This window comes from Schistocerca serialis, chromosome 2 (assembly GCF_023864345.2).
Source record: "Schistocerca serialis cubense isolate TAMUIC-IGC-003099 chromosome 2, iqSchSeri2.2, whole genome shotgun sequence".
NCBI lineage: Eukaryota > Metazoa > Arthropoda > Insecta > Orthoptera > Acrididae > Schistocerca > Schistocerca serialis.
The window spans coordinates 381,175,938-381,203,724 of record NC_064639.1 but is presented as its reverse complement, the minus strand read 5'-3'; positions in this window follow the sequence as shown (position 1 = coordinate 381,203,724).

Sequence of the window (27,787 nt, the reverse complement as noted above, 5' to 3'; positions counted from 1 at the left end):
AAGAAAGCTGTTTCGACATGTGTTGACTTCCACTTACTTTTTATTCAGTGACCAATTCATCTAGCTAAAATATGCAGTTTCGATGTTGGACCCTATGGCACCTGTTGTTGTCACTCGTTTATGGAAGAACGAACTCTGGAGTCAAGAGCACTGTGACCTGCATGTTTTATTTTTATTTTTATTTTTTTTTAGTTGTATAGTTGATACTTTTGTAATTTGGCCCCATGACAATGAGAATTTGTATAGCATTTTTAGAAAAAAAAAACGATGGTGGAAAACGATGGTTGCCTTACCTTGCTTGTTGTGTCGGTCAGGTGGAAGGATGATGGTACTCTCGGACTTGCCGTTCATAGGACTGATATGTATCTTTTGGTTGATGATTGCTGACATCAGGCTCAGCGTTAAGTTCGTAAAGCCCATGTCATTTCAGACAATGAAGTTTTGCAGCTGATTCAGCCCACCTTGAAGCAGCTTTCCGACAGAGTAGGTATAGTGAGAGCCAAATCAGCTGCGCATTGCGCTGTGGGCCAACCGTACATCGGGTGAGTGATGAGAATAATAATGTGGCGCCTAGGCATCCAGCTTTCCTGCGCTACGCTGGCAGTATTTTCAACAGGACTGGTCATATTCGAAAGAAACACAAAGTACGTTTTCAGACCACCATCTGAGACTAGGCCCGTTTTAGGGCCTGTAAAGGATAATCTCGGTTTACGTAAGGCGGAAGAGTACCATATCTCGTGCAGTTGTAGCATGTCGTAAACTGGTCAGAAAACCCACCGTGGAGGATGTGTATAGAATATAAGCGTCACAAACGCTTAAAACGTCTGAGAAAATTTGTGGTAGAACATTACCTTTGTACCGGTCATCGGATGGGATATGACACAGAGATTCTGGCGTACATTTTCAGTTGCTGGGATAGTGTTACAAAGGAAGATGTCGAGATTAAACTAGCAAATGACCTTACAAACAAAGACAGAGGTTTCTGCTTAAATTCTGTCTCGAATCCTGCTCTGCCCCTGGTCAGACAACAGAGGGATAGCGCATATTGCTCAACTCAACCGCTTATAATTCAATTTCACTATCGATGAAGTCTGACGTTGGTTATCTTTGGTTGCATAGAGGCTACAGTTGTGTATGATGTGTGTTTCTGACGTGTTTTGATTCCTGGATGACGTTTCCCCGTTGACTGAGGGTCCAAGTTGTCATGCTCAGCGGTCTCCCTTTTCATTTGTACCTTTCAAATGAAAGGGTGTTCACTTCTCCAAATATCAGTGGCTGCCCAGTAAGTCACCCGGCTGCACTTCCGTAGGGTGGTACTTATACATCTGATACACCGGGGAAAACTCAAGTTTCTCTCTAAAAAAGGCTAATCAGAGTACGATTCCTGTAAGTAGAATTCGAGAACTATAAGTGGATATGTTATTCAAAAAACCTAATGCATAATTTCCTGCAGCTGTGCTCCAAAATGAATAACGCTGTAAAATAATAGATTCAGAAAAACAGTGAGCTGATAGATGTAAAGCAGATTTCTATTCTCATTAATTTGTAATTATTATTTACTAAAGCCAAGTAAAACCTAAAAACTAGAAATAAAATATATGAGAGTGTAAGAACAGTATGAAGCCCGATTCTTACAAGGCTAATACAGTTAATACTGCCAAGACTGAAAAATGCAGTTTGAGACTTTTTCTATGCTCAACATTACGCACAGAGGCATCGGAGAAGTTCAGATACTGAATGATAAACTGTCGCTTTGACACCACAGGAAGGGCAATGTTAGGACGTGGAAGACGAAAAACAAGATACATGACTGCCACCGCTTAAATGACATAGAAGCTGTCTCCCAAATAGGCGAATTGAAAACACTTCTTTCTATTGTTGAAGGCTGTATAACATTCCCCATTCTGTATGTTCTACAATCACATTTTTATGTAAAACGCTTATTTATGATCGTAATATAATAATGTTTAAACATTTATTGACAAACGTAGTAATAATGAAAATGAAATTGCGGTGTGAAAGACGAAAGAAATAAGAAGTAAGTTGAGAAATAATAATAAAAACCTCCGTTAACAACGAAACAGGGAGGTACGGCTGGTGCCTGACGCATCTGAAAGCCAGGGAGAGCTTTCGAGGCATTTTTAGAAGTTCATGCGTTTTGCTGCTCGCCCCTGTTTCCCTTTAAATCAGGAAGCAATATTTCGGATATCCAGTACGTCACGAGAAATGCTGCAGGTATTAACACAAGAACGGAAAATGCTTTCAAACTGATCTCCATTAACTGCAGTATCATTCAAGCATCCATAAGCGATCGACAAGACAATAAATGGTTCAAATGGCTCTGAGCGCTATGGGACTCAACTTCTGAGGTCATCAGTCCCCTAGGACTTAGAACTACTTAAACCTAACTAACCTAAGGACATCACACACAGCCATGCCCGAGGCAGGATTCGAACCTGCAACCGTAGCGGTCGCGCGGTTCCAGACTGTAGCGCCTAGAACCGCTCGGCCACTGCGGCCAACGATCGGCAAGATACCCTGCGTTTGGTATACAGGGTGTTACAAAAAGGTACTTTTCCACATTACATATTTTTTTTCTTTGTGTGTGAGGAATGTTTCCTGAAAGTTTGGCCGTACCTTTTTGTAACACCCTGTAGATAGAGAACTGATGCCCCATATCTCTGAACTTCAGTTCACCCTGCCAAATGTGTGCCGTCCACAGTTCGCATGAGGCAGGGGCCAAAAAATTTCGCTGAGAGCCGATTCCGGGGATATCATGGATGTTCCAAAAGAGCTACACGACTCTTAGCCGAGAAGCCACGTATACAACCACAGTTTTTATGTACTTACACGTAGGAAATCTTATTATCTCTGCAGCACGGAAAAGACAGCCTGAATATCGTTCAGACAGTGCATCTGTATGTGAGTTGTGAGTCACTCGGATGGCTCGGAGTCTATGCTTTCGTTGCTAGAGCAGTCATCTTTGTTTCCATAGTGAGAAACGTATCTGGAAGTGATACATTGACTGCAGAGTCTTGTCAGCCAATCAGGTGGCTAGGAGCCGAGATTAGAGTTCTGTTGGCCCTCGTGGTGTCCAGACAAAACACACTTGCAGTTCTACTTTCTCAACGCTTGGTACTGGCTGGACGCTGTTTATATCGTACTGCACGCCGACGATCTGTAAAGTTCAGACTTTTATGTCTTATGAACGAATTGCTATGAGCATTTTAAACTGCAGCATCCAGGATTTATGTTGTGAGCTTTGCTTTCCGGCGTCGAATTGGCGCTACACGATTCTCAGGTTTACGATGTACAGGGTGGTCAGAAACGGTCTGAAAAGGTAGTAATTGTGCTGCACGATAGGTTGTGCTGAGAAATAATTGCTAAGAAAAAAACTCGACACGCTGTACCGTTTCAGAGTCAATTAGTATTCAAGTTAGCCAATCACGCCGTTGCACGCGCAAATTCAAGCGGCCCGCCAGATAAAATTAGCGTCAGTTGTTCTTACAGCATACTTGATAGCGCACGAGACTACTCACCCTTTGGCTTCGGTTTGATCCTTACTACCGCCCCATATCGAACTTTTGTGTAGTTCCCTTGCTCGGTTTTAAGAAACCAAAGGAAGTACACGCTTAGGAACACCGTCTCCGACGGGCCGCTTGTATTTGCTCGCGCAACGGCCTGATTGCCTAACTGCAATGCTAATGAACTCGGAAACGGTGCAATGAATTCAATTTTTTGTTAACAATTACTTGCAAACACAAACTTCCCTGCAACACCCTTACACCCTTTCTGACCACACTGTATTTCCATACTACGTATCCATATTCATGCCACTAATACATTGTGCTATCTGCCGGCCGGAGTGGCCGAGCGGTTCTAGGAGTTACAGTCTGGAACCGCGCTACCGCTGCGGTCGCAGGTTCGAATCCTGCCTCGGGCATGGATGTGTGTGATGTCCTTAGGTTAGTTAGGTTTAAGTTGTTCTAAGTTCTAGGGGACTGATGACCTCACAAGTTAAGTCCCATAGTGCTCAGAGCCATTTGAACCATTTGAACACTGTGCTATCTATATTGCTGGTAAAACTTCGGAAGTCACGAGTGAACCATTTCGTTTTCATGAGATTTTTTACAGCCACCCTCTACAATGCTCGGTGCTTCCTGTCCATCAGTACATGGGATCTTCCTGTTCTTAGTTTCAGTGGAGTTGTTCCTTCAGGTTTGCAGTTCACAGTCACCTCAACAACAGTGGACTTGGGCAGCTTTAGAAAGGTTGAAATGCTCCTGGTGGATTTCTTTCTCAGGTGTCATACAATGGATATTCCACGTTCGACGTGACTGAAATGTGTGTGAAATTTTATGAGGCTTAACTGCTAAGGTCATCAGTCCCTAAGCTTACACACTACTTAACCTAAATTATCCTAAGGACAAACACACACACCCAATCCCGAGGGAGGACTCGAACCTCCGCCGGGACCAGCCGCACAGTCCATGACTGCAGCGCCCCTGACCGCTCGGCTAATCCCGCGCGGCCTCGAAGTGACTGAGCTCTCCTGGCCGAACCCTTTTGCTGTTTCCGCTTCTGTGCTAACAACAGAAGACTCCCCCCTTCTTTTATATGCTGTCAGCCTTAAGGGCTATCTAGCGTTCGCCACTTTGTTTTGGCATCTGTTTACCGTAAAAATTTATTCCTATTCCAAAATTTTCTTTCATTTTCTTCATAGTTTCTTCCACATATACGCAAAAGAAGAGTAGTAACAATCAGCAAGGCTACGTCTACCCCTGCCTAATACAAACCTGTCTTTTGTGATGTTTCACTCCTATGTGGCTTACATGTATGTTGAAGATTATTCGTTCGTCTGTACTTAATTCTCATTTGTCTTATGATCGTTATTTATAATTAGCTTGATACATTAACGTAGGAAGTTCTAGTTCGTACGGTTAGTATTACTAGCATCGTTATCTTCAAAAGTCTGGAAAGAAACATCTATTTTACACTTGCGAATGAGGCAGACTCGTTGTTCTCACCAACATATCTGAAGAATTAATTGTAATTAATTTCTGTTTTCGGTCTTGTGGTCTATCGGTAAAATGCGTGCCTGGAAAACGAGAGTTGGTTGTAATTTTCAGTCTGCCTTTAATCTTTCACGTCTCAAAGACGTGAGGAGTCGGCAGGAGAGACAAGTGTTCCTGCACATTATACTGTAGGTCTCATTTCCCCGGCCCCCTTTCTCCGGTTGAGTAACTGGGATAGGGTTAGGGACACGAAAGACCCCAAAGTGGCGTCCAGTCGAACGACTTCCACTCGGCCACGGGGCCTCAAGCAGCCGCTATTGTTAATTTCTACTTTGCAGCATATCTATACTTTTCATTGTAGTACAACAAGTGCTGCATAAAAAACAAGCCGAAGCGCCCGGACCCGCAATCAGAACTGGTTTTGGAGCAGCGTAGACGTAATCACGGCGAATAAAAAGTTTCTACATAGCTTCTTTTTCCGTACGTGCTTCTAATATTTCGTGGGAGAAAAAGAGTCGCCATCACACGGTACTTTGCGTCTATTAAGACATGAATGTTTTCATGCTTTGACAAATATCAAAATGTAATTAGAGAGCTTCAAACGCGTAAAATTATACACCATGCACCCGGTCGTTTATAGGCGATAAAAGATATCCAAGCGAATGGTGTAACGCATTTGCAAATCATATTATTAACCGAGTGGAAATACCTGTTCGACTCGCAGTATCATCTTGATTATGCAAATGCGCGTTGTCGAACGTCAGCTTTTATAGAGATGTGCCGTGACGGGTAGAACGCTGAAACTCACGCCGCTGTGTAGAGCACGTGGACCGATCTGCAGGCAACGCGACGTTACCAAATTTAACTGTATCATTAATACTGCTGGTAAGCAATCTACCATTACTACTCATGTTATGTAGAAATCTAGTCGGTCAGGTGAGAGTATTGTTCCTAAGTAATGTTTTGACCAGTTTTCTACACGTTTTCTTCTAATGAACTTGACGATAAAAAAAATTCTTATATACAAAGAATCGAGACGGAGCTATCCCTGCCCAGCAACCGGATAAGGTTTCGTCCGTGAAATATGGCTAGAAAGCCTATATTCTCATAGATTTCTTTATTAAATTTCCTTTGTGTCACGTCTGTTAGGATATGTTTTATAAAACAGATCTCAAGTTGGTCATTATAGACCGAAACCAATAGTCTGATGACAAAACGATTTGTGAGCTCAGACGTGAAGTATCGAAAATTTATTCTATATTCGGGTCAGTGTTCAATGCGCGACCATGTCGCAGCTTGTTTTTTTTACTGTCCGGTGGTACTACAAGGACTTCGTTAGTACTTGCTAGTTCGTTGTCGGAAGCGAAGCTTTTAGATGGACGCCATGTCAGTAACATGTGAGGCGACACAGAGTTTAAAGCACTCGACTGCCATCCAGGAGAAGGTGGGTTCAGATGCCCACCATTCCTCGAGATTTAGGTTTTCCTTGTAATTCCCAAACCATCTGAAGCAGATCCTCTGTTGCTTTCTTTAAAAACGGCGTAGCCAAATTCCTTTCACTTGCTTGTCCACTCCAACGCTCTCTTTCTTGTTCTTCCATTCTGTATTTTTTGCTTTACTAATATTACAAGTTAATTTATTCTGTATTGCCTGCAATGGTTTTTTCTTGCTACTTCTCATTACTTTGTCAGACATTTGTTCATCTGTAATACAAATTCCACAATCAGTAATCTATCATTTCCTGTCAGTAGCTACAATAATGTTTTACTCTGTTACTTTTTGTGCGCAAAACTTCACTTTGCAATTTCAATTTCATGGCATTGTGAATTTATCATTCACGCCGCAACGACTTCAGTAGGGCTGTTCCTTCAGGTAGTCATTCACAGGTTCAGATGGCTCTAAGCACTATGGGACTTAACATCTGAGGTCTTCAGTCCCCTAGACTTAGAAGTACTTAAACCTAACTAACCTAAGAACATCACACACATTTATGCCAGAGGCAGGATTCGAACCTGCGCCCGTAGCAGCAGCACGGTTCCGGACTGAAGCGCCTAGAACCGCTGGGCCACAGTGGCCGGCTCATGCACAGGCGACAAGTGCTTCAACACGTGTAAAGTAGCGGAGCATATCGAGAGAAGGTCTGTCGTTCTTCTGGGAAGAGGTGACGGAGCTAGAACTAGATGGCGGAATCCGTCTGTAGCTTGAGCGCCGGAATGGAATACTTTATTGACAAATATTAAATAAAATAGCAAGCAGGACTAAGGGGGGAATTCCCTGCATTAATTTTGTTTTTCATCACTTTCAAAGTTAAAGTCTTACAAGACAATTGTCATTTTGTTGCCAAGCCAGGAATAACCGAAGATGGCTCGAAGCTTATTAAAAATGTAATATTCAAATTTTGTGTTCCAAGAAGTCAGTCTTGGGTGTCGTCTGGGACACGTTACGCTATTTTTTTTTTTTTGTGCAACTAGTTTGTTGGTCGGTACTTAAGACTGAGAACAGCGAGTTGTAAATCATGCCACACTAACTATTATTATTGTACAATACGTGTAGCTAGATTGATGATTAATGTAGGCAAAAGAATGGGGGTTTTGTAAGAGTTCATCCGTTCATGATATTGTCTCGAATAAAGATCATTAATGGGTTCCCTCTCTATTACCCAAGCCGGTTTCACAATGACCCACCAGTCAATATATGAAACGAAGTATATTTTCAGTTGATAAGTGCCAAATCTGTAATGGATAAGGAGTAAAAAATTGAGTGGTGCATGTGTTTCCGCAACCAGACCAATGCTGGTTTGGGATTTAGTGCAAGTAAGCACTTCATCTAAACATCTTCCTCTGCAACGTATTTACACTGACGTCCAACAGTCTACGGCTGGCGTGTTGGCGTATATTTTCGGCCAGCCACGTAGGTATTACTCAGACACTATGTCGAGGCAGTCGGCCGCGGGTGTAAACAAACGGGACTACGGTCGCTGATGGGTGAAGGGTGGGGCGGGGGGAAGGGGGGGGGGGGGGAGGACGACATGCTCCGCCTCCCACGTTTCGCGCTTCAGTGAAAGCAGATCTGAAACGTGGTTATAGTGAATGGCGAAACCAGTGATGTCTATCGCTACAAAGTGCGTAACAGATATCAGCAATTATATAAATTACAAACACAGTTTCTGATAGAAAACCAGTGTAATTCAGTATATACGACACTTACATACTGCATGAAACAGTTTGACGGTCTTGTCATTACGAGAAGACTAATTACCCGCTGTGACCGAGAGGGATAAGCTCTCATGTTCCGCTGTGTCGGTGGTAACTGAGTCTTCACTGGAGTCATTAGTATTTATTATAATGACGTCAATTGCTTTTTCCATTACGCCATCGCGCCTCCTGTAATCATGTTCCGCCTCTTGCACTTTTCTGCAGTACCCTTCCCCGTTGTTTGCAGTGGCAGAATTGAAGTCATTGTCTGTCGGTTTTTTTTTTATATATATATATTGGCTGCAAACATGTCGCCAGAGACGTTGTGTCCCTCGCGTACCGTTTAATTTTCGCCCATGCAAGCTCAAATGGTTCAAATGGCTCTGAGCACTAGGGGACTTAACATCTGGGATCATCAGTCCCCTAGAACTACTTAAACCTAAGTATCCTAAGGACATCACACACATCCATGCCCGAGGCACGATTCGAACCTGCGACCGTAGCGGTCGCGTGGTTCCAGACTGAAGCGCCTAGAACTGCTCGCCACACGGTCGGCCCCATGCAAGTTCAATTGCGTTCATCTTTTAATTGTGCGGCAGTGGGCGAACCACAGTGTGGACTACACTCTTAACCAATTCGTCTGCTACGTAGGTCTTTTCACTCGGTCTATTCGCCTGCAAAAGAGAATACAGCTCAGCCTTTGTCATGCTATCATTACATTTAACTTTCCTTTTTCGCAGCCATTCTACCATCGCCACCCTTGGATAGTACAATGATGGTGCTTTGTCCACCTGCCTACAATGATACGACGCATTGTGCACAACAATGGCAGAATTTGGCGGAAGATTTTGGAGCTCCATCTCCGAAAACCACTTCTCGAAATTCTCGGAGTTGTTCATTTGGCCTTGATAATCTCCTTGCGTCGATTTCGCCCAGAACTTTAGCTCCGCTTGCTTCACAGGCCCGTTTTTCGAGCCAACACTTGCCACTATCATCCTTCTCGAAGCATTTCCACACTCTATAACACCCAATACATTTTATGGCCTCTGCCAGCATTTGCAGCATGTCAGATTGCTGTCAATCCACCACTAATCAAGATAAAAAAAAATTTTGTTGAGTGTCCCTAAAGCTCCTCATGTGTGCAAGGAAACAAGGCCGTCAAAGATCAGTGTCACCGCGTTCTATCAAGAGACTTCGTTTCATTATGGATTCCTACATGAAACCCGTCGATTTAAGTGAAGTTTTTAATTAGGTACTGACCCAGCTCCAATTTATCTTTTCTCCCAGCAATGGAAAAAGTTTTGCCACGCTAGGTACTACTTTCTGTTGTGCGTAGAACTATGCGATGGTATTTCTTATAACTAATTTACTGAAGTCGTCGACTTCTTGAATATCACTGCGTCTCTTCCTAAGTGAAACAAAATAGAAATAAAGTAATTTCAACCTAACTGCTGCTTAGTTCGAAGCACTGTCTAATATAAACAGCTTTACACTTGTTCAGTACAAATTAGGACTAAAACTAACTTTTTCTTTCCTGGAGTCCCAGGCGATTCGCCTGGATGAGAGCTTGCAAACTTTCTAATCCTGTCTAATGTTCGCACACTTTTGCCGATGTAAGTGGCAGCTCTCTTGTGGGTCTGAGTGATGGGGCGTAGCAGCTTTCTGCTTTCCTTTTTCCACCTCGCAGCACTCCAGCACATTATGCATCATTTTACAAGCACCACTTTGTACTACCAGCCTCTCTTCCCTCTTAGGAGTCGCGGGAATCGTAGTCGAACTCTGGACAGCGTCTTCACTCGCTTCAAAATACGACACAAGCAACGCACAGCACAAAACGAAACAAAGCGGAGAATACACGAGGCTTTAGTTAATGGTTGTCAGCGCTGTAAAAGCGCTGGGACAGACCAGACCACTAATGGTAAATTGACAACCATAGTCAAAACAACTCTTACCTAAAACTGCCACGATATACTGTCCGAATAATAGCTCGCAATGTTTTTCATTGGGCATACGACTTACAAGCGAAACTGCAGGGATGAAGAAATATAACCCTGATTTACTTGCGATTTAGCATGTTCTCACCTTTGAGTAGCACTTGTGTACTTTTTTTTGTGGTAAGTTCCTATGGGACCAAACTGCTGAGGTCATCGGTCATAAAGCGTACACACTACTTATTCTAACTTAAACTAACTTACGCTGAGGACAACACATCCACCCATGCCAGAGGGAGGACTCGAACCTCTGACGGGAGGAGCCACGCGAACCGTGGCAAGACGCCCGAGACTTGTGTAAATGATAATCATTTGACATTATCTGCTGTTCATTTCTATTCTTATGAAAATGCAAACGTCTTATTTCTCTTTCCAGAGGGCGGATTCCAGTTGAATGTAATACTGTTCAGCACCTAAAAATTAACTGAAGTATGCAATACGGTATCAGAGCGGATTCATACAAATTAACTAATTTAATTTATGAACTACCCCTCTCGTGCACTTGACCTTAAACTTGACATATTTAATGTAAGGTAATCGAATGTTTGAGAAGTGTAAGGACATAATCATACAAAAGGGCAAAATGAAAATTTTGTTAACATATAACACAAAAAATGGTTCAAATGGCTCTGAGCACTATGGGACTTAACATCTATTGTCATCAGTCCCCTAGAACTTAGAACTACTTAAACCTAACTAACCTAAGGACAGCACACAACACCCAGCCATCAGGAGGCAGAGAAAACCCCTGACCCCGCCGGGAATCGAACCCGGGAACCCGGCCGTGGGAAGCGAGAACGCTACCGCACGACCACGAGATGCGGGCAACACAGAACACATCCATGAGTTAAACTGCCCTGCAAAAGTCCAAATCAAAGGAGTGAATGTACTGAGACGGGCTCACAGAACATAACAGAAGGGACAAAAGTAGAGGCAGGAGCCTTTAACACATTAAAAACACCTTGACTGATACTTCTCAAGTATACCATGACGATCACTGCCCTTCCGAATTACAAGTTCCACCGGGAGCACAGAAACTTTCTTTTTGTAACTGAGGGTGGTCGATATGCCACCAGAGGTTTTGTGAAGGAAAATACTAATCTACGCGCTCCCTACTCACTCACAGAGAACTATGAAAATTTTATGGATATCTGATGGCTCTGAGCACCATCGGACTTAACATCTGTGGTCATCAGTCCCCTAGAACTTAGAACTACTTAAACCTAACTAACCTAAGGACATCACACACATCCATGCCCGAGGCAGGATTCGAACCTGCGACCGTAGCAGTCGGGATATCTGATGTTCCCACTGAAGGTAAGCAACTACACACATCAAATAAAGTTTTGTATCACCTCGGTTCCGAGAGTTCCGGAACCTGTACAGAAAATTGGAATATAGATCAACATAAACATCATTTCCGTCCTTTTTATTGCTCATGAAAACCACGAATTTCATGTTGTACCACCATACATTCAGAGGTGATGGTCAAGATTGCTGTACACACTGTTACCTCTAATACCCAGCAGTACGTCCTCTTGCATTGATGCATGCCTGTATTCGTCGTGGCATACTATCCCCAAGTTCATCAAGGCACTTTTGGTCCACATTGTTCCACTCCTCAACGACGATTCGGTGTAGATCCCTCAGAGTGGTTGGTGGGTCACGTCGTCCATAAACAGCCCTTTTCAATACATCCCAGGCATTTTCGATAGGGTTCATGTCTGGAGAAAATGCTGGCCACTCGAGCGATGTCGTTATTCTGAAGGAAGTCATTCACAAGATGTGCACTACGGGGGCACGAATTGTCGTCTATAAAGACGAATACCTCGCCAATATGCTGTCGATATGTACGTATGTTTGTACATTAACTGCCCGAAAGGCCGGCCGGTGTGGCCGTGCGGTTCTAAGCGCGTCAGTTTGGAACCGCGTGACCGCTACGGTCGCAGGTTCGAATCTTGCCTCGGGCATGGATGTGTGTGATGTCCTTAGGTTAGTTAGGTTTAAGTAGTTCTAAGTTCTAGGGGACTGATGGCCTCAGTAGTTAAGTCCCATAGTGCTCAGAACCATTTGAACCATTTTAACTGCCCGAAAATACTCGTTCAGCGCATGTATTATTGCATGGCACGTTTCCACAACAGTTACGAAATGACGACACTGCAACAATTCTCAAGAGACCTGTTGAATTTGAGGCGATCTGCAGCATGCTCTGTAACTGGTTCCAGTTTGAGTCTAGAAAGAATGTAAAAAAATCTATAAAATATTCATGAGCTTAGCTAGTCAAACACTCAGGTGATTTTGGAAATATTGATTCTTGTGCAAATGGCGAGTGTTTGAATAAAGTCGTTCAATTTCCACCAAAAATAGGACAGTAATTTGTTAACAAAAAAAAATGGTTCAAATGGCTCTGAGCACTATGGGACGCAACTGCTGAGGTCATTAGTCCCCTAGAACTCAGAACTAGTTAAACCTAACTAACCTAAGGACATCACACACATCCATGCCCGAGGCAGGATTCGAACCTGCGACCGTAGCGGTCTTGCGGTTCCAGACTGCAGCGCCTTTAACCGCACGGCCACTTCGGCCGGCCAATTTGTTAACAAATATTGTTTAAATTAGCTAATCAAAAACCCCTAGGAGGTTCAATTTGAAATGTTATTTGAAAAATGTGGTTAAATATTCAAATAAAAAAATTGAAGATTATTGGAGTCATGTTGCTTGACGTTTTGCAAACGTATTTTCCGAGAATAACGCGTTTGATGTTTTGAAATGTGTCATAGACAAGAACAAATTTAAAAAATTCTGCTTTTAGGAAACTCTTACCATTAATCTGCTATCCCGGAACTGGCCTGTCGTCCTGTTGCCGTTGCGATCTTAAACGTATCCACTCGTAATCATAAAACGATTGAAATATCCGTCGTGGCAATTCCACGTGCGCACAAAACTTCGCAATTCCGTTTGACCCTGCTCCAAGCAGGCGCATTGCTACGACGATTCGACGGTTGATTTCATACGCGTTTCGAATAAACTTAGTACTTGGTACAACAACGTCTGCACAGTTTGGAAAAGCACTAATTATTGTGAAGCCTAAACTTCGAGGACTTCGTTCTTGCAACGTGCTGTCTGCATTGTACATTTTACATTTCATATGTTGAGAAATAACAGAGAAAACGTCAAAAAAAATTTATAATCCTGTAGCTCAAGCCGTCATTCACATTAAAATCCTGGTCATTGTCTTTCAGTTTCTTATCATCGATACTGACTCCTGAACTGCTCTCAGCCTCATATCCATTCTACAGACGCTCTAAAGACATAACTGCTTCGACGCCGCGTTGTATACGATGTTCTCGTATCTTTCCCTCCCGATCATTCTTTCCTGCCACTCAATCTTACTTGAAAGAAAAAACTGTATACTATAAAGATCACAAATAAAGCATCAAAAGTCAATAGTGCACTCAAGAACCAAGATTCGAAGCGAAAGAATTGTCTTTTTCGTACACTTCCTGACTCAGATACTGTAGAGGGCATAGAGTTGGCGCAGATAGGCCTTTCCGGGTCATCCGAGACGATAGAGAAGCAGCTCGGAATTGCACAGAACAATTTTTTTTTCAGGGCTTACAGTTTTTCCTCACATTTTAGAATGTTCAAAGCATCTTTTATCGCAATAAAAAACGAAATGCTTTTTTGGAAATTCTGCAGTGTCTAATCGCCCTCTTCCTAATCGGTCTTTTGTATTGCGATGTAACTGACCATGATCACATATGCCTAATGAAAATTTACAGTGAGTGAGGCTATCGTTACCGAAGGAAAATAAGACTGATTAGTTGGAGGAAAGTGTACAACAGTCCCTTCTGAAGGAAGAATCTATTCTAAACCTAATCTAAATACTGATGATAATTTTGAAAAGGGTGGAATATACTGCAATCGCCCACGAACCACAGAGGGGGAAAGGGTACCACGTAACATTTACTAAAAAAGATACTGATTATACAAAAAAAACAGATTAGCTAAAAAGGTGATAATTAAACGGTCGCCAGCCTTCTAGGGCAACGAACCTCCAGAATCTTAAGATCTCCAAAAGTACAAACATGTACATGAATGTATAAACACCTGAAGATGGGCGCAAGCCCGAAACCGGTCATGTGAAAATAAATAACCTTTTATTGTGACTGGTAGCGGATATCTTTCTACACCCCATCTGTAGGAAGGTAATCGCAAAGAAATTTTAGAAATAATCACTGGCGTGGCAAGAGAAGGTTGTCACGCTTTTCCACGGCACAACAGTTCACGAGAAAAAAATGAATCAGAAAGCACCTAGTTTGCAGATACTTATTCTGAAATACTAAATTTCTAAACTAAAATTAAATGGAGTTACTGGTTAAATAAATGACTGGCTTAACTTAAACTTTGTTATGTAAAAATGACTTTCAGTAAAGCAAAATTTAGAAAAACGCAAGCAATTTACTTTTGATTATTGAAAGATTGAATTGAATTTACTTTAAGGAAATGAGCAATTGATTTTAATTTTAAAATAACAAGAATAAAATACATGATGATGAGGTCCCATACTCCGAAGAGCCTAAAGGACGATGCGGGAGACCCGCACCGCCGTACTAGGCAAGGTCCTAGCATACGTGGTTTGCCATTGCCTTCCTCCGACCGTAATGGGGATGAATGATGATGATGAAGACGACACAACAACACCCAGTCATCTCGAGACAGTTAATATCCCTAACCCAAAGGGAATCGAACCCGGGACCCCGTGCGCGGGAAGCGAAAACGCTACCGCAAGACCACGAGCTTGAACTAAAATACACCCCTCGCCAGCATAAGTCACTCGCTAAGCTAAATACAGAATAAATGAAATTACGCACTCTTCATTTGTGCTGTACCTTTGGCTGTTAGCTTTGCCAGTGAAATTTTACGTCCCTTTAAGCGAATGAAGTTAATACCAAAATTGCAAATTATTTAATGCTCTGTTATACAGTACAAGAATGAATAGTTACTGAGGCAGAAAATTTAGGGTGAAACTGACCATTAGCAAACAAACAGAACTGGCAATAAATAGTTAATCAATTTTCATATTCTTACGACACTCGGTGACTGCATGGAAAGGAAAGGGATTCTGCCTGGTAATAACGTCTGAAGACGATGACAACACAGGTGTCCTATAAGTTTTAACTATTGGAAGTTATAATTCAAGTTAGTCATACTTTGTGAAAGAAATGTCACTGGGTAATACCTACGTAAGTTTATAATTTTTATTTAACATTCTTACGATGTAGCTGTGCGGGCAACGAAGAAGTAGTCGACGGCAGTGCTGAACTGCCGCTGGTGCTTCTGCTGGATGAGAACCCCGAGTCATCTCCAGAGCCACAGATAATTATGCGACAGGCAACAGTTATAACTGCATCTTCCTCTGCCTGTCCACTCATACCGTGCCCTCAATAATCGCGGATTAACGAATTAGACGCGCCTACACTGGCGCGATTTTAGCTGCACCCCGTATCTGCTGGACCGCCCAACAAACATTTCCGCACGCTTTAATGACTCTAGCTACTCTGCTTCCTCTCTGCTCGCAACGCGACAGAGACTCTCCATATACAAAGATAAACAAAGTCATAGCTACTTCCATTTCGTCGTTGCTATCAGTACATTTAAATAAAGTTCCGTTGGCTATTAAGCAGCTATTTGCAATATTTTCATTATTATTAGAATCAATTGTATACAGTCAGAAACAAATATGCAGGGTGGTCCATTGATCGTGACCGGGCCAAATATCTCACAAAACAAGCGTCAAACGAAAAAACTACGAACGAAACTTGTCTAGCTTGAAGGGGGAAACCAGATGGCGCTATGCTTGGCACTCTAGATGGCGCTGCCATAGATCAAACGGATATCAACAGCTTTTTTTTTAAAAAATAGGAACACCCTTTTTTATTACATATTCGTGTAGTACGTAAAGAAATATAAATGTTTTAGCTGGACCACTTTTTTCGCTTTGTGATAGATGGCGCTGTAATAGTCACAAACGTATAAGTACGTGGTATCACATAACATTCCAATAGAGCGGACGGTATTTGCTTCGTGATACATTACCCGTGTTAAAATGGATTCTTTACCAATTGTGGAATAGGTCTATATCGTGTTGATGTAAGGCTATTGTGATCAAAATGCCCAACGGGCGTGTGCTACGTATGCTGCTCGGTATCCTGGACGACATCATCCAACTGTCCGGACCGTTCGCCGGATAGTTACGTTATTTAAGGAAACAGGAAGTGTTCAGCCACATGTGAAACGTCAACCACGACCTGCAACAAATGATGATGCCCAAGTAGGTGTTTTAGATACTGTCGCGGCAAATCCGCACATCAGTAGTAGACAAATTGCGCGAGAATCGGGAATCTCAAAAATGTCGATTGCGCCCGTACCATATTTCTATGCACCAGGAATTGCATGGAAAAGACTTTGAGCGTCGTGTACAGTTCTACCACTGGGCACAAGAGAAATTACGGGACGATGACAGATTTTTTTCACGCGTTCTATTTAGCGACGAAGCATCATTCACCAACAGCGGTAACGTAAACCGGCATAATATGCACTACTGGGCAACGGAAAATCCACGATGCCTGCGACAAGTGGAACATCAGCGACCTTGGCGGGTTAATGTATGGTGCGGTATTATGAGAGGAAGGATAACTGGCGCCCATTTTATCGATGGAAATCTAAATGGTGCAATGTTTGCTGATTTCCTACGTAATGTTCTACCGATGTTACTACAAGATGTTTCACTGCGTGACAGAATGGCGATGTACTTCCAACATGATGGATGTCTGCACATAGCTCGCGTGCGGTTGAAGCGGTACTGAAGAGCATATTTCATGACAGGTGGATTGGTCGTCGAAGCACCATACCATGGCCCGCACGTTCACCGTATCTAACGTCCGCGGATTTCTTTCTGTGGGGAAAGTTGAAGGATATTTGCTATCGTGATCCACCGACAACGCCTGACAACATGCGTCAGCGCACTGTCAATGCATGTGCGAACATTACGGAAGGCGAAACTACTCGCTGTTGAGACGACTGTCGTTACACATATTGCCAAATGCATTGAGGTTGACGGACATCATTTTGAACATTTATTGCATTAATGTGGTGTTTACAGGTAATCACGCTGTAACGGCATGCTTTCTCAGAAGTGATAAGTTCACAAAGGTACATGTATCACATTGGAACAACCGAAATAAAATGTACAAAAGTACCTACTTTCGGTGTTTTAATTAAAAACCTACCTGTTACCAACTGTTCGTCTAAAATTGTGAGCCATATGTTAATGACTATTACAGCGCCGTCTATCACAAAGCGAAAAAAGTGGTCCAACTAAAACATTCATATTTGTTTACGTACTGCACGAATATGTAATAAAAATGGGGGTTCCTATTTTTAAAAAAACGCAGTTGATATCCGTTTGAACTATGGCAGCGCCATCTAGTTGGCCAGACATAGCGCCATCTGGTTTCCCCCTTCAAGCTAGACAAGTTTCGTTCGTAGGTCTTTAGTTTGATGCTTATTTCGTGAGATATTTGGCCCGGTCACGGTCAATGGACCACCCTGTATTATTACATCGATTACCCATTAAATATAGTTTTTACAATAAAACTCACAGATTCAGTATCAGAAGTACAGTACAAGTTATCAACGGATATTAAAAGGTCAAAATTTTGAATGTTGCAGAAAGTATTTTATCTGCATTTTCGGTGTTACAAGTGGTGTTATCCCTTAACAAGTCTCAATCGTCGTCGACCCCCTCCTTCCACCCCCCTTACCGAATAAACAGTTCGCCTGATACGGCTTCATCCGTCCCGGAACCCAGCGCCGGCTCTCCTCGCCGGTCACGACAAGCACCGCGGGACGTCTCGCCTGCCCATAAGCGCATACCGGAGCGCGCGGCGTTCTCACCCCGCCCCAGCCCGGCCCGTGCTGTCGATGGGCTTCAGTTCTGGTAGGCTCTCGCTGCTGTACAAAGAGCCCATTACGGTGATAGAGCGCAGGCTATCCATCTGCCGCCACCTGCCGCAGCAGCGCGGTAAACACCCGCCGATAAGCGCGCCCGCCGCGGACGGTACGCAGCGCATTTCTCACCGCCGCGTCGAACTGCTCGCCGGCCGTCGCATTGTTCGCGCAGGCGTCGCCCGGCGACGGAGAGAAATCGGAGCTGCGGCCGGCGACGCTGTCTGGCTCTGAGAGGCTTCGATCACAGCCTTGACACGCGCGGCGGGAGAACACTACGCGGCCGCCTGGAGCGGCAACATTTTAGGGGCGGCAAAGAGCAGAAAAAATTAATTTTAAATTTTATTGCTATAAATTTGAACAAATGAGGAGAAAAAATGAAAAAGAGGAAAAATTAAACTGTAGAGCAAAAACTGTAGGAGAAGACATAAATTGGAATACATCCAGCAAATAATTGAGGACATGGGTTGCAAGTGCTACTCTGAGATGAAAAGGTTGATATAGGAGAAGAATTCGTAATGGGATGCACCAAACCAGTCAGTAGGCAGATAGAAAAAAAAAAAAAAAAAAAAAAAAAAGCAAATGGAAATTTCAAGAACTGGAGACAAAAAAATGAGAAACTTAAGACATTTGCTATTGTCAATCAGTTTTAAAAAGCTGAGGGCAAAGCATGAAAACTGACGACTGTCTCCAGAAAATGAGGACGTCTGGCTGTAACACCATAGCTCTAATGCTGTACTAATTTATTTTGCCTTTTGTGTTCTCTGGTGTTATACCACTGAGTTTCTGTAAATGTTGTTTGATTGAATCGATAACACAAAATTGTACACTCCTTTCTTTGTAAAAACTTTGATGTCATGTTGTGACTCTATGCAAAGTAGTGTATGTGTTATTTAAATTCTTTGTCTCATTAGGAGGGAACAAAACTTAGTGTATATAATTGTAATTTCTGTGTCAATAATTTTTTTGTAGAAATTTCAATATATGCAAATGTTCTGTTTTATTTAATATGTTTGGTTGCTGTTATGTAAACTGCTGACCTTTACTTAGCGTTCAGAGTTACTTTGTATGTAAAAGATGGTGTGGTTCCCCTCAGGAAAGTAACTGTGTAGCGCGCGCGAAATGTGGTGGTCATGGATAGAAGAGGTGGATTAAGAGTCATTCGGGGACGAGCTACCAAACTGTCACCTGTTCATGTAATTGTTGTGTATTGTGCTGGTGCCAAGAGAGGCTTTTCGTGCCGTTTTCCAATGTGCCAAAGCATCGGATGGATGGATAAATAGCTGGAACTATTCTGGAATTGGTATCTATCATCACCACCAAGAAATGACAAGAGTCCAGCATTTCGGCCTGCTAATCCACCCACCGACATGCACTCGCCACGACGTTGCGCAATCACTGAAAATGAACCAAGCAATTGTAGAAATGTACAGTGAAGGATCAGCTCATGTGGATGATTTGTTTCTTTGCAATAATAAGGTAAACAAAAAGACTGTTTATGAAAACTTACCTTGACTTATCCTCTGTCACATTTCCACTTAGGTCCTTCTCATGCAAAAGTGATTACCGAGTGTCCTTATTGAAAGAACATTAAAGCTCAGTGTTTTACTGATTAATGCCACTTGAAGATTGTAAGAAGAAACTAAGTTAAAGTTAATGTAGCAGAACTGAGTAATATAGTAAATGATGCTTGCTGAAAATAATTTTTCTGTTAAAACTGATTATTAATATTTTGTTGCCAACTTCTAAAGTGAATGTTGTCAAAACTGTGGCTTATAGAGTTTTGCAGATTAAATGATCAGTGCAGTCTGTTGAAAATCACCCAAAGGTGAGCTCTTGTCTTATAACCACATCAAATTGTGTTCTACTGCAGTAAAAGTTGAGAACTATTACTGTTGAAAGTTACATGTTCATGCTTGTTGAGGGCTTGTTTCTTTAGTGTATTGAAAGTGTGTTTAGTTTGCTCTGCTACAGTGGTCAAGATTAAAGCCCCCCCCCCCCCCCCCACACACACATTGAAAGTAGTTAGAATGCACAAAGTTACTTAATTATAGAAAGTTTCAATTACTCTTGCTATTTAAGTTAAATTGTGTATAATATTGGGTTACTCTTGTGTATTAAAAGTGCATATTAATGGTGTAATAGGATCCAAAGTTTGTACATTGTGCTCATGGTAGATAACGATTAACAGAAAGACCACTTTCAATGAAAACAGTAACTTCTGTTATTCAGGGGACAGTTAGAAATATTTTTTATGTCAGATAGAAAAGTAAAAGAATAAAAAGAGAGACTGAACCTATGTCCAATTTACGATTCTACAGCGAATATTAATAGTAATGTTATTGACACCAATCAGTTTGAATAAGCTCAGAAGGTAGTATTGTGTATCGTTATCCGTTATATTTACGCAAATAGTTTGTTCTGCTCTGTCAGCTCCAACCTTAACGTGAACATAGGCAGGTGCCAGAGGTCATTGCACTTTCGTGTGACAAAAGTATAGGCTGTGTTTGCCGATTGAGGTTACTTATTTTCAGTTCTTGAACAAGAATGTTTACTCATTCTTATGCCAAATTATGCTGGCGACCGATTTTATTATCATTTGGACGCTGTGGATAAGTAAATTATTGTTTGCAACTGTTTAAATATTTACGTAATTCTGACTTTCACTTCCGATAAGTCACCTCCGTTAGGTACATCACGGTCAACACAGCTAAATTGCTTTCAGAGGGTAGCACTGCACTGTTGCTTTATACAACGATTGCTTTAACAAGATAGTTCCATTTTACGATCTGCCTTCCACTTTAAGGTTATGGTATAGCAGTAGCAGACGGTAGTGTTACATGTGGCTTTTCCGTAACAGAACTACTTGTTCTGTTGGGGCGTAGTAAGTAATAAATCAAATTTCGTATTTGATTGTAAACGCCACGTAAATGCAGTGACAGTGTTATATGGTCACTTTAATCATTAAAAGTGTAATAGGAGAGTTACATCACAGAGCCATTGGATGTTGGTGGGATGGACAGGGGAGAGGCTATTGGGGAGGCAGAAGGTAGTAAAAAAGAGGGAGCGTCAGTTTTCAGTTCTCGCCTAGGGCAGCAAAACACCTAGCAACGGTCCTGAGGCTCAGGTCCTAGGCAGGAGAAGCCTGCTGCTCGAGGTAGCGGCAAACAGACACTCCGCTCACGATGTATTTTGTTTGTTTCTACGACGGTCAGACCAAAAGAAATGCAAAATGGTTTCTTAAACAATCGGTCTACTTTGCACAACTTGGACATTCCCACAGTATGTTGAGAAACAAAATGTCGTTTTTGTATATAACACCCGAACCTTTCAACTACCTCAGGGCGCTATCACACTGGGACGACCGAGCGAGGTGGCGCGGTGTTTAGCACACTGGACTCGCATTCGGGAGGACGACGGTTCAAACCCACGTCCGACCCTCCTGATTGAGGTTTTCCGTCATTTCCCTAATAAAAAAAATGGTTCAAATGGCTCCAAGCATTATGGGACTTCACATCTGAGGTCATCAGTCCCCTAAACTTAGAACTACAGGGTTATTACAAATGATTGAAGCGATTTCACTTTATTATTTGAGATATTTTCACAATGCTTTGCACACACATACAAAAACTCAAAAAGTTTTTTTAGGCTTTCACAAATGTCCGATATATGCCCCTTTAGTGATTCGGCAGACATCAAGCCGATAATCAAGTTCCTCCCACACTCGGTGCAGCATGCCCCCTTAATGAGTTCGAAAGCATCGTTGATGCGAGCTCGCAGTTCTGGCACGTTTCTTGGTAGAGGAGGTTTAAACACTGAATCTTTCACATAACCCCACAGAAAGAAATCGCATGGGGTTAAGTCGGGAGAGCGTGGAGGCCATGACATGAATTGCTGATCATGATCTCCACCACGACCGATCCATCGGTTTTCCAATCTCCTGTTTAAGAAATGCCGAACATCATGATGGAAGTGCGGTGGAGCACCATCCTGTTGAAAGATGAAGTCGGCGCTGTCGGTCTCCAGTTGTGGCATGAGCCAATTTTCCAGCATGTCCAGATACACGTGTCCTGTAACGTTTTTTTCGCAGAAGAAAAAGGGGCCGTAAACTTTAAACCGTGAGATTGCACAAAACACGTTAACTTTTGGTGAATTGCGAATTTACTGCACGAATGCGTGAGGATTCTCTACCGCCCAGATTCGCACACTGTGTCTGTTCACTTCACCACTAAGAAAAAATGTTGCTTCATCACTGAAAACAAATTTCGCACTGAACGCATCCTCTTCCATGAGCTGTTGCAACCGCGCCGAAAATTCAAAGCGTTTGACTTTGTCATCGGGTGTCAGGGCTTGTAGCAATTGTAAACGGTAAGGCTTCTGCTTTAGCCTTTTCCGTAAGATTTTCCAAACCGTCGGCTGTGGTACGTTTAGCTCCCTGCTTGCTTTATTCGTCGACTTCCGCGGGCTACGCGTGAAACTTGCCCGCACGCGTTCAACCGTTTCTTCGCTCACTGCAGGCCGCCCCGTTGATTTCCCCTTACAGAGGCATCCAGAAGCTTTAAACTGCGCATACCATCGCCGAATGGAGTTAGCAGTTGGTGGATCTTTGTTGAACTTCGTCCTGAAGTGCCGTTGCACTGTTATGACTGACTGATGTGAGTGCATTTCAAGCACGACATACACTTTCTCGGCTCCTGTCGCCATTTTGTCTCACTGCGCTCTCGAGCGCTCTGGCGGCAGAAACCTGAAGTGCGGCTTCAGCCGAACAAAACTTTATGAGTTTTTCTACGTATCTGTAGTGTGTCGTGACCATATGCCAATGAATGGAGCTACAGTGAATTTATGAAATCGCTTCAATCATTTGTAATAGCCCTGTACTTAAACCGAAGTAACCTAAGGACATCACACACATCCATGCCCGAGCCAGTATTCGATCATGCGACTGTAGCATCAGCGTGGTTCCGGACTGAAGTGCCGAGAACCGCTCGGCCCTAGCGGCCGGCTCTTTCCCTAATCGCTTCAGGCAAATTCCGGACTGGTTCCTATGAAAAGGTACGGTCGATGTCCTTCCGCACCCTCCCCTAATCCGATGGGACTGATGACCAGACTGTTTAGTCCCACCCTCCCCCCCTCCCAACCAACCAACCACATTGGGACGCCACAGCCCTTCAGCCCTTCTCCTGGCAGCGCTCAGGTCTGGCAGTACAAAACGCCAGCAGAGATGCCATAGGAATTCCTTGGGTCTGCGCTCAGTAGAAGAACTAGCAGCTTTGTCTGTGACTTCTAAATAAAAAGAGAATGCAGTAAAATATGTTCTGGGTACATTCCTACACTGCTGATGGTGACATAAATGGGTTATTTCACACACACTACAATAATATGAGAAGTTACAGTGTTAAATTTTCAGTTCCTTGAGAATATCAATACGTTTATTTGACGAGTTAGTGTGGATTTCCCGAGATGAACTGAAGAAGAAGGACGCTGTTTAAGAAAAATAATCTCGTCACAAGAAAAGATTTTTATGAGCTGTCTAATCCGTAGCTAATTATTTGTTGTCTGTAGTGTTATTTACAGTTATAGTTGTTTTAATTGTAAACTACACATGGAAATGATTTTTCTGTTTCTATTTGAAAGTACGTTATTATAAACTCAGATTTAATTCACAGATATTTTAGGCGAAAGGTCCGAAACTTGCTACATATGTTTGTGTGTATTATTCCATAAGATAACTCTGCCATACCTAATGGATCGTAGACATTAGCATCACTTCCTGCAGCAGCAGATGTAGCTGTGCTATTTCCGTCTGGAAGTAGTGAAGAAAACTCCCATACATCAGTGAGTAACATAGTTTCTCTGAAGTGTAAAGTTACTGTGATTGGACTGGAGCTCCAAGAACAGGCATTGAGGGAATTGAGGATCGTTAATTTCCACATTCTCCAGCCAGCCAGTGCGTGGAAAGTGCATTACTCTAAACAGCTTCAATGTGACTGTAATGTGGAAGAGCTTATTCTTCGAACTGGTCTTCTGATGCTCATGTTTCCCAACAGCCTTTTACTTCAGTTCATGATTTGAATGTTCCTGAGATGGACTGTCCCATATTGTTGATCCCATTTGAATCTCGTACGTAAAAGATTCGATCGCAAAAGTGCTTATTACATTCAAGTGCGTGAAGAAAACTACGTAGGGTGTGTGACACGTAGCGCTTGGCGTGTCTTCTGGCGTCGTGGTGAGATGTCGGCCATAAGCCACCATGCTGTCCACTGGCTGAACTGGCGTACAACCTCCTAGGGGCCTCTGCTCGCAGAGCTGCATCACACTCAGTTGCCAGGGGCGGGAGGCTCCATTGTCTACCGCGCTTTTGTCTGGAGTCTTAAGTCAGAACCAGCGCATTGAGCCACTGTTTAGGAGCCTTCACAAGAGCATCATCATCATCAAATCAGGTTTCATCTCCAATCACAATCTGTGGAAGGAAGTCATCCCAGAGTTCTCTTACTGTTACAGAAGTTCGTTGCGGACTGTTCTCCGTGTTTCTTTGTAGGGATCCGCCTACATTCTTAGAATCCACGTGACGCAAACCTTTCCAGGTTCAACTGCCTCAGTATTCTGCACACACTCTTTTCTCCTTCTCCCATTCGGATTGATGACAATTCGTTCACTGTTACGCTTTTATCAACCAAAATGTCAGGAGTCTGTGCAGCGCTTGGTGTGCCGCTGCGCCGTAGGTCTCGAGCATTGACGTATCCACTTTCACCAGATAATCTGCCTGCTCAGCGACTAACTATAATGCAATCAACAGCGTCACCCTCATACAACTTCTTCAGTCTCTTGTTAGTGTCCGTCACTGCCTCGTTCTCACAACACAGTAACTGTGCAATAGCACGTTGCTACAGACGAACAAATGTGTGTGTGAAATCTTATGGGACTTAACTGCTAAGGTCATCGGTCCCTAAGCTTACACACTACTTAACCTAAACTATCCTAACGACAAACACACACACCCATGCCCGAGGGAGGACTCGAACCTCCGCCGGGACCAGCTGCACAGCCCATGACTGTAGCGCCTCAGACCGCTCGGATAATCCCGTGCTGCTTCAGACGAATATCAACCACAGGAGCTATCTTGACGGAGTGCTTCGACAGCGCGACTTGTAGAAACAGCTTGAATTAAATTTTAATATAAGAGGAAAGAACGTTTGTGTGACCCCTACGAGTAGTAAAGATGTAGCACAAAATTGGGATTTTTGAAAAAAAAAAGTTGTCTATATCTTTTGGAGTGACCCTCGTAAATGTAACTGAGTAGCAGAGACTGTGCAGGTTGTCACAATTCGTAATTTTTAATTTGTGATGAGGCACTGTTTAGAGGTTCCTTTCTATCATTAGTGTATCTGGCAACATGTGTCCTTGTCTGTATTTTCCCAGCAATATAGGGCCATTTAGCAGCAACTGACTTTTCTATCGCAGGAAATACTTTTGACAACCTGCCTCTATTACAGGTTCATTGTCATAGGCATCGAGGTAGATTGCCACGCGTTATTTAGGCCGCAGAAGAGATATTATTTCTTAAAAAATGGTTGTAGTAAGAGTAGAAAAATCAAATAATGATATTGACAAAGCGGCAGTACACATTTAAGACCAATTCAGACCTTAAAATATTGATTCAAGGAAATGTTTAAGGAAGTGTCGCATATTAACCGAGTCACTTTCGAGAGCACTTTGATGTGTTTGAACGTTCTTTGGCCTGGGGTATATGAATATCTTGGATGTAAATAATATTAAAAGACAATCGCTGAGATACAGAGTTATTTAATGTAAAACTTGGAAATTGATGTGATTTACTCTAATTTCGGATTCTCATTGATGGAAACTTTGTCAGGACAGTGCATGTAAACAGTGGTACGTGCCAAAAATATGGCTCCCGGCATTAGTAAGGTGTGCAGTGTTTGTGTCAGGAAAATGGTGTTCAGGGTCGATTTGTATGAATCCGAGGGTGACGTGCATTATTATGACTCAGATAAAGATCCTGAATATGTTTCGCAACGAATATGCGCTTCAAATGTTGTTTATAACAAACCCAGTCACCGACCATAAATGTTTATAAACCAGGTTAATAATTTCGGTCAATGATGACCATCCCCAGACCTGAGTGGATGCAGTAGAAGCATACTGCATATATCGGGCCATTATATATATATATATATATATACAATTAGCCATACAAAAATTTTCGAATTCACGTAAATGTGAATAATTATTTAAGCAAGTAAAAAATGTAGTGTTAATTACCATAGTTTATGTGAATTTACGTGTTAAGGTCCATCCGCAATATTATTTACTTGCTGCAGTAAGACGACAATAAAGTAAATCTTATACTGTGCTGAATCGTGATTAATCTTTGAGGTTGTCTTGCTTCATTAGTGCAAAAATTCGTAACGTAGATCCTGGCATCATTAACTGAAACAGTTCCGACCTTCTAAACTGTATGTATCTGAAGTTTCGCAGTAATATTCAGCTAACTCGTTCACCAAGTAAAAGTGGTAAACCAATGCTAACTGATGTTCATGACACTCTGCTAGCAAGTAGACAGTGTTAAGTATCCATGGACGTATTTTTTTAAGAATTAAATTTTGGGTAGAATTTATGATTTTAAAAATGGGCGTTACTCTAGAAATATTTGCAAATATTTAATTATCCGAATAAAAGAATCACAATGTATACACTTGAGACCTCTTATTTATGGGACTTTACTGAGCAGTTTCTCAAAACACCTTGTCCCTACAGCCGAGGTCATGTGCCCACTTCTTACATCCTATAGACTGGGCTCATTATTCCATGGCTCTACACTTAAAAAATGCTTCGAGGCAAACTAAACAAAAACAATCTCCTCTTCTCTGCTTGACGATTTTTGTTCCTTCTTATCATTTTCTTTTTGACTTACTATGTTCTCGTTATTTTCAGTTGCTTTTTTAATTAGGAATTTTTTATTTTTAGTTGCATTTTTAGTTTCTTCTCCATGCTTTTTTTTATTTAAATCCGGTGAATCTATAAAGACTACTGTACCTTTTTTTGGAATTATTTCTATCTGTACTTTTTTATCGCCATCGTTTGGCATTGGTCTCGCGACCAGAAGTTGCATTCTTGCTAGTTTGAGTTGCTTTTCTTAATAGGCACTTCTGATTTTTACTGGGCTTTTCAGTTTCTGCTTCATGCTTTCTCTTGTCTCGTGAATCTATAAAAGCTGCAGCATCTACTTTGGGAGTTATTTCTGCCCGTATTTTTCTTATCGCAAGCGTTTAGTAAGGGTGCCGCCACAAGAGGTGACATGCAAGCATTGTGTCCTAAGGACAAATGGTTCAAGTGGCTCTGAACACTATGGGATTTAACATCTGAGGTCATCAGTCCCCTAGAACTAACCTAAGGACATCACACACATCCATGCCGGAGGCAGGATTCGAATCTGCGACCGTAACGGTCGCGCGGTTTCGGACTGAAGCGCCTAGAACCGCTCGGCCACTCCGGCCGGCTCCTAAGGACATTTAACATAAATTTCGGGTTAAGATCATATGTCGGGCTTTTGGTT